Source organism: Poecilia latipinna, unplaced genomic scaffold (genome assembly GCF_001443285.1).
Source record: "Poecilia latipinna isolate Pla-1442-1.1 unplaced genomic scaffold, P_latipinna-1.0 Scaffold2211, whole genome shotgun sequence".
Lineage (NCBI taxonomy): Eukaryota > Metazoa > Chordata > Actinopteri > Cyprinodontiformes > Poeciliidae > Poecilia > Poecilia latipinna.
Window position 1 is genome coordinate 1 of NW_015114827.1, and position 8,722 is coordinate 8,722.

Here is an 8,722-nt window from a genome sequence, read left to right on the forward strand (position 1 = left end):
GGGGAAAAGTGAAAGGGCCCCCCCCCCCCCCCAAAACCCTTTAAACCCCTAAAGGGGTTTTCTTTTTTTTTTTTTTTTTTTTTTTTTTTTTTTTTTTTTTGGAGGTGACAATGGTGTAAACAAAACCAACTCACTGTTTAAGTAATGTTTTTTTCCAGACATTTGTGATGGTGCTCTCTAAAGTCCAATATGCATGACAGTCATGCTACATCAAGCTCAATGGAGCCTCATATTCAACATTTTTGAGACAAGGTAATGTTTTTTCATTCATTCAATTTGACTTGTATTTGAGCATTTTAATAATTTTCAAAAATGAATGTATGTTTACAGCCAAAGAGAAGCTTAACATCCCTGAAGAAACAAATGTATGTCTTGTGAATGAAACTGGGTCGGAAGTTGAAGACATAAGTGACATTCCGGAGGAAAAATCCAGCGTTGTCTGGAACATCACAGATGCCTTTTCTGTCAAAGGTAATAGTTGGACAATAAAATTAGGTCTATAATACTTAACATAGTTAAAACTTTTGAGGCACAGGAAGTCCAAAAGTTGTTTCGTTTTTATGCTTCACTGACATCATAGCAAAAATCATTCTGTTATTGTAGGCACAAATTATTTAATGGTAGTCCACTGTCTCTTTGTATTTCTGGTTTCTCCTTAGAGTCTGCAGAGGAGTCTTCATGCGTAGACACTTTCTCATCACGTTCATCAGTGAGCTGTTGTTCATGTCCTCTCAATGGTGATGACACCTTGATGACATCCCCAAGAAGAGATTCAAGTGATGACATTTTCTCGCAGTCCAAAGAGGTAATATTTTCACTATTTATGTAAAATCACTTTTATATGCAATTATGTGGGAATAGTTTCTGAATGAAGTTTGGTCATTCAACTTGTATTTTAATAAAGATTTTTTTTATTACTGTTGCTGTTTATGTACCTCCTGCCTCCACCACCCAGAGGGAGAAGAGGGTTGTGAAGATCTGTTCAAGAAGCTCTGAGCCAAGATGTCCAGTTTCACAAAGTAAGTCAACCCAACTTTTAGTAAAGTGTGTCTTACCGCAAAGTTGAAATGCTATTATCTGATTTACTTTTGTTCCACTGAAAAATTTATTTGTCATGCCGCAGCCTTCGAGAGATGACAAGCTCAGTCCAGGGGAGGCAGCCCTACTACGTTTTAGCGGTTGGAGCATTTCACCATCAATGACTACTCCATAGTTGTGGATCGTCAACTCATTCCCTGCAAGGCTAAGTCATAAATTTTAGCTTCTGACGAACTCTTCATTGAACAGTATGTGCACTAATGCCCCAAAAACAGATTGCAATAGCATACCACTGGGAGTTGTTGTGTTTTAACTGCATTGATTATGGAAATGTAAAGACAGTGAGAAAGTGAGTAAACAAATGAGGACATTGTGGCAGAAAACATACACGCTGACATGAATTGTGATGTTGATGTGATATCTTGGGTTGCATGTGATGCCATGGAGTATTTTGGTCTCATTGTGGGTTCCAAGTTTGAAGTTGGAATATTCAGATCTGTATATGGTACATGCTGTTGTAGAAGATATTGAGACAGGATTTGCTCTTGTAGGTTCTTGTAGAAAAGCTCTATTTCACATTAACTTGTTTGAAAAACTTAGATGTTTGTGTTGTAGAAAAAAATTACACAATACTGCTAAAGTGTACCACTGAAGCTTGTCTATTTTTTACACTTTCACATTTTGTTAATTGGGGTGGTCCTTGTTCATAATCACTAAGGAGCATAGTACTGTCCAGTGCTAGAAGTTTATACAATTCTTGTATTTAAAATGGAATGTTTATATAAAGGATGTCCTTTAATTTGCTTCAGTTACTGTATACCTATAATGCTGCAAACTAAACTAAAATAAAGTATACTTGGACTTTCTGTTTGCTCAGTCATGTATTATTTTTAATGAAAGAGTTAATGTTTCTAATGTATCTTTGTAAGAGCATTTAGAGCTATAGTACATAATAATACAAGTGTCAAAAATCAACTCTTTAAAGCTAGAATTAACTCTGTTTTGGTGATGGATAAACTCTATTTTCCATGGTACATTGTACTCCATATCATATAGTTTAGACACTCTGACAGAGTTTATTTTGTGCTCTATCAGTCTTGAAAGAGTCAAATTATATCGGTAATGGAGTTAATTTATACTCTTAAAGTGTTAGAATTGTACACTATTTGAGTGTTATTTTTTTTAACTCCCATGTCGAGTGTTTTCAACACTGGGAATTTGGACCCAAATGATCACCGAGTTCGGTGTAAACTTTACTCTTAAAGTGTAACATATACACTTCACAATTTGCTGTGCAGTAATGTTAATAAATATCATGGAGCAAAATATATATGTGTAATGATGCCCACCTGCCCCCTCATGTATCCGACGGGCCCTGGTACTAATGCTAGTATAAGCAGCACTCTTCAGTCACTCTTCTTAGAAGGGAGAGGGGTTATGTGTCCCAGAAATGAATGTGGTTAGGTTTGAAATATTTGTGCACCCGCCAGAAGGCAGAATTAAACAAATTTAAAGATTTAACAGGTTTTTCAGTAGCAAGCTTAATAATCTCTTGGTTAAAGATGATCTGACACCTTAAGAGTTAAATTCACCCTAAAAACAATGATGGCTAATTGAAAATGAAATAAGGCAGCGAAGCCGGACGGATGAACAGAGTTTCTGTCTCTGCTGCAGCCTCATGTCAAATGCGGCTGCAACGTAATCAGTCAGCCGTCACTACTATATATGGGCATAGCGCTTCCTGCGGCCCCACTTCAGCACCGCCGCTTTGTGCTCGGGCACGGTTCTCATGAGCAGGAGCGCACATGAACGCGCGTGCCTAACATAGCATCTAAAGCACGTCATGGCAGTCAGGTTTCTGCTCAAAAGTGAGGGTAGAGCAAGAAAGGAAATAAGACTGAACAAGAGAGATGTCTCAGCCTTCCGGTCCGTCCAAGTTCGGTTCTCTCTGGCATTTTCTGGTCTTTTAAGTTTTTTATTATTATTATTTTAATGTCAAATTAGTGTTTAACTCCTTGATTATAAAATGTGCTGTAGCTACCGCTCATTGGAGCTGGGGGATGGGGCACGGGGGTTGGGTGGAGGCATTTAAATCAAATCCAGCAGACTTTGTTGACAAGAACAAGGAAAACCAAGTTTTTCATTCGCACTCTGTTAGCTCTTTCTCTTCTACATATCAAGGTGCACTTTTGAAAAATCCAAAAGTAAAATAAACAATTTTACAAATAAAAAGATGGTTCATTGTCACGTCTCCAGAAAAAAGAAATTGATTCCACAGACACTCTATCTGGCGTTAAACTTGCAGCATGCACCTCAGCCCACTGCTGTGGAGGCGGGTCTTTCCCGCCGGACAATGCCATTATTTCAGCTCCCTTGGTCAGGAATGTCAGATTTCACAGGCCGCTGCCCTCTTCCGAGCGTCCACCACTGCACCTCCAAAGAGGCTCGCCGCCTTTAACCTTTTCCCACCCCATCCTCTGCACTGCACACACCACTGCTCCGTCCCACCCAATCAGCGCGACATATGGATCACCTTTGGCCTCCTCTAATAGAACTTTTCCCACGTCAACAACAATGACTTTCCCAGTCAGGCTTGATTTTCTGCTCCGTGGAAATCGTTGGCTCCTGTAAGTAGGCTAATTTCTTTGCTGAACTGCTGGTATCGTGAATGATCTCCACTGATGCATTTGATGCAGCAGATCACATATGGAGATCTTTCTTACTGCCATTTCCCCTGCAGTTGATAATACAGCTGCAGCGGAGACAGCTGTTGCTGTCTTATGTTTATATATTCGTTCCCTTGAAACGCTAGAAGAGCAAGCAGCTCCTCAAAGGCGGGTAATGATAAAATTGTGAATGGAAAGGATAATTTGTGTTCATTGTTAAAATTTAACTATACAATGACAGCCCCCTTTCGTATTCGACCAATCATGGAGGTGATGGGATAAATTTTCTACCAATGAGAGCAGACAGAAGAGGTAAATTGAACCAATGGCAAACTGGTATTCAAATAAGGAATTTGTCTCGGCAAGAGCTGAATGTCAACTAGTCAAAGATGGAGTCCAAAGCTGGGAGGCCGTAGGGTTGCCAGTGGACGAAACAGCGTTTCCCCCGACAAGGAGTCGCTGCGGCGGATTGTTAGGACGGCTGTGCGAGAAGAAGGCGGTGAGAGCGGGCTGCAACTGTCCGCTGAACCCATCAGCAGAGCTCCGCTGAGCCTGTGCAGGGTGAGCCGGAGGCTACGGACCGGCCCTGCCAGCGCCAGGTATCGCTCAGCAGAACCGCTGGCCGCTATGGGGGGAGGAGATGGCATGCTGCTCGCGCACAGCGTGGGTGCTGGTGGGTCTGACTGACCACGGCGGAGATTTTAGGAGCAGTTGCTGCTCACTACTGTGGAGCTGCTATTGTGTGCGCGCGCATTGATTTGAGTGAGATTGAAGTAAAAGCGTGCGAGAGAGCTTGTTGACAAAGATAGTGATTGACAGGTAGGTGACAGGCAAGTTTTCTTTTTCTTTCCTTCTTAATTTCTTTCTTTCCCTTTCTTTCTTTGTCAAACCTAACTTACTGTTAAGGTCCACCACTTTTGCAGTACGATCCATGGGTACACAAAAGTCCCCTGACCCCGTAGAAAAATGTTTCTTAATTAGCCAATATATAGCTTTAATAAGCTAGTTATTAAAGCTTTTATAACTTAATAATTACACAATTCTCTGTTCAGAATTTGCTCCTTACAGGAGACGGTTTTATAAAACATGTCAACATTTAGATTCTATCATTTCATAGAAGTCCACAGAGTTCTGAGCTGCTATTTGCTGTTGCAGAGTGGAATAACGAGGCTGTGCAATGTTAGCATGTTTATGTGGAAAAGAGGGTCTTAGAAGAAATGCTCAGTTCAGCTGTGCTCCGTTGTGGATGTGGCCCGGAGCCACATGCCCTTGTGTTTGTTTGAGTTGCGGATGGAAGTGTAGGAATGTGAGGTCTGAGCGTGGCTTCAGCGTGTCGGGCTCGATCTGTTGGGACAGGAAAGCACGAAGAAGAAGCGGCAGCAGCGTCGGTGAAGCAGCCGTGTAACCCTGCTGTCCTATCGGGGAAGAGATCCCATATCTCCGGGTTTCCATGTAGCGTTGGTAGCCTAGCCTGTTGTGCTTTGGACGACATGGAGTCTGGTCGCTGCTTGTGGTCGGAACTTGTTTTTTTTTTTGTTGTTGTTTGTTTTGCTGCCACTGCATGGCTGGATTATGAGGGTCCTGGCAGGAAAATGAGTTCTGCAGCTGATTGGAAACGGCTACTGACATTGGAAATAACAAAGCCCCCTCACCGTGCCCCCTCTCCTCTGCACCCACTCCCCCACACCACGGTTTCCTAAAAGAGGAGGGTTTCACGTTGCCACTTTGGCTAAAGGGACAGGAATAGTAGGTATTAAATGAAAGTCTCTGGTATTGTATCTCGGAATGTGCTCTTTGCCCTATATATGTTTTCTCCTCCCTCGTTTCCTCCCAGCAGAGCTCAGTTACTGCTGCAGTCTATAGGAAGAGCTTCGCCTGTCTGTTTGGTTCCATGCCTGTTTCCCTGCAGTTTTAACGCTGACTGGAACAAATCCACAGATACATTGTCTTCTAATATTCTCTTATTGTGTAGAAATGATACCATGCAGAGCGTAACAGCACCCTTCCCCATTTGCATAGATTTTATGCTCTTTTTGGGGCCTGTGCATTTAACACTAGGATCACACAGTAGGCTTTTTAAGCCTGTTTTGGTTGTTTCACGGCTGCTTGTCTGCTTGCAACATGTTAATCATGATAGCTGCGAGGAGGCTTGTTGCAGCCCCCACCACTGTCTACAACATATTGATGGAGGTGAGGTGTTGCATACTGGTGTTCCTGTGAGAGTTTGATGCACTGAATAGAAATCATGTAGTTCAAAGCCCTTTTTCTATTGTACTACTGTGAAATCACATGAGCAGTGCAATATTAAAAGGGCATTGGCCGACACACACTGCCATCTTGGCCCTTCCTGCTGTAAACTTCAAATTATTTTTTACACAGAAATAAAACGGTGCAGAATTGCTACTGAGTTGGAATGATTGGTCAATTGTTGGACGCTTTATTTTGTGGTTGACTGTTGTGTATTCAAAGAGCAAGGTGTGTGTGTGTGGTACAGCTACTCTTGTTTTTGTGAGTGTCTGTGTGTCCCAGCATGCAGAGGTCAGCTGCTTTGACAATGTTGCACTACTGTACCATGCGCTAAAGCAGTGCAATAGTATTGTCATAGCATTTGGCCTTTGTCCTGCACTACAGCAGCCGGACCACACAGATTGTTGAAAATTAAAACAAACTGATAAGAAGAAAGTTTTCTGGTTTTTACAGTGTAGCTCCATCCACTAAACTGGAGCCATTTTATTGGGCTATTTGTGGAGAGAGAGGATAAATAAATGTTGAATATTTGTTTTATGTTCTCTTAATTTAAATTTCTTTGAGATTAACATATTTTAGTGAACTGAAGTTGGACTGTGAATTTACTGGTAGTTGTAAGGTTATTAAAAAAATCTATATTTGGAATTCAAATGTTAATTTTCATATTTACAAGACAATAATGTATTTAATACAATGACAGTGGTAACATATTCTTTATTTTGGATATTTTATTTGGAATCTCTGAGCCACAGTTCGGGTTCCACTCATAGGTTGTTCAGACAGGAAGAGTATGTGGCTTTTCTATTCAGCCGTGTTCCATTATCAGGCTGTATTTTACCCCGGGAGATATAGGCCTCCTGGACCACGCCTCCTAAAAAAAAGAACATTTTGTTCACAGAACTACCCAGGTTTGCATTGCAGACCACGTGTCACATTAAGTAACAAACTCTGAGGTCAACTTACTCAACTTCTTGCACATTTTTTAAGGCGGTGTAATGTGTTGCTACATGCTGGCCCACAGTGTGAAATCAGTTCGAAGCTGGGTCGGATTTAATTTGGATTTTCTGATCGGATTTTTAGTGGCCAGGTTTTACTCTTTGGATTGGATCAGAAGTAAGTGACTGAATTATAGAACTTTGTTTTAGACATAAGTTTTACTTCAGTATTTTGTTTGTGAAAATTGTTTGTTTATTTCTAACACAATAAATGTATAATGATTGTAAAAATAGGAGATAATTTTAAGGTGGCCAATCTGGATTCCGCTACTTTTGTATTTAAACAAATTGTTGTAAAAACCATACAATTCAAAAAGCAAGAATACAGTGGCCTTTGACAACTCAAGTGTTTGTATTCTCACTTAGCCACAAAGCAAAAAACTAACCTGATCTTTTACAGAAAATAAATAGCATTAATTAAGTAATAGTTTTTGCTATGATTGCAGACTTTCAGCTGTGATTTTATATTTAATATCAAACATGCTTTATAGAATAAAGAGAGCATGTGCATGTGTTCTGTGTAGAAGAACATGTGAGCCTATAGATGAATGCTGCAGTCTATTATAATTCTGTGTGTGTATGTACATGTGTGCGTGCACTCCTGCAGACCTCCCCCGGATCCCCCCACCCCGTCTTTCAGTCGACTTTTCAAAGCATAATTTGAGTGTGTAGGCTTGAAGAAGTCACCGCGTGGGTGGGAAAAATGGGGTAAGTTTCCTATTTGGGACAGGTCGTAGGGGGGATGGGGCTCCTTGTGAGGAATGTGGAGGGCAGGGCTGCTCTGAGAGAGGAAAGGGAGGGAGCTAGGAGGTTAGGGCTCATCGTCCCGCGTTGCTTTACTTGCTTGTGTGTTTGTGCGTGCACTGGAGGCTACACTGCCAGATTTAGCCACACTGTTTTGCAAGTGGATGTGGAATTTTCTGTTTGTTGTGTGTTGGATGGAAAAAATGTTGGAACAAGTGGCATAGTATCTTCCTTTCTTGCTCCACGGTGTTTAGACGCTGAGTTTAGCACACACTCACAATCAAATACATAAAAGTGCATTGAAATCTTTACATTTTTGCTGAAAACAAATTGCTAGTTGTAAACTATGAAAGTCTCTGAGTCAAGGTGCATCCTCTTTCATTTAATATCCATTTTAAGAAAGCATAATTATTCATAAATACTTTCAGATGTCAAGAAAAACCTAAATTGTTGAAATATGATCCAAGCAATACAAAAAGCAGTTGGACTCTTTAAACGTTTGAATATTAGTTAAAACAAGACTTAGTGGGTGCTTCAATAGTAATTGGCCCACCGCTGTACATGTAAGACACCCCAGCCTACAGTAGATTGCCATGCGTTGTTCTACTAGAGTGTGTGGAGAGTGAGCAGGAGAGTTGGGTTGCATAGCATGTGTTAGCTCGCCTGATGCTGTGTGGGCAGGTAGATACCAGAGCAGACAGGTCAGTTTGAAGTGCAGTCTGTAGGGACCAGGGGCTAATATGTCTGCTTCCACTGTGTCTCCATAGTGATTGGCTGTGATTGCAACATCATCCTCAGCTGCAGAGGTAGGTGTGAAGAGTGCTGATCTCGGATCACCTGCAAATCCAACATAAAACACAATGATGCAGATATGAACTGCATTTTATTTGCAAATGCATCCTTTGCTACAAATGATCAAGCATTCACTAAGGGAATGCTGTTATTGAACTTTAAGCAATAAAATATTTATTTAGCATTTACAAAAATATAATTAAATTGCTTAGTTGCATTTCCTTTCTTATATTGTATATA

At 40.9% G+C, this 8,722-nt stretch overlaps 1 long non-coding RNA gene across 3 annotated transcripts; it reads left to right on the forward strand.

Annotated features, from left to right (window-relative positions):
- Positions 1–104: 104 nt before the first annotated feature.
- On the forward strand, positions 105–1,950 carry LOC106936763 (uncharacterized). Of its 3 annotated transcripts, XR_001422212.1 has the most exons (4): positions 105–252; positions 331–471; positions 1,132–1,212; positions 1,939–1,950. It is a non-coding gene; the product is annotated as an uncharacterized LOC106936763 (long non-coding RNA). The 3 variants fall into 3 exon arrangements; XR_001422210.1 differs by lacking the exon at positions 1,939–1,950 and having other exon boundaries at positions 112–252; positions 1,132–1,904; XR_001422211.1 differs by lacking the exons at positions 1,132–1,212; positions 1,939–1,950 and adding an exon at positions 660–800 and having other exon boundaries at positions 113–252.
- Positions 1,951–8,722: the final 6,772 nt, after the last annotated feature.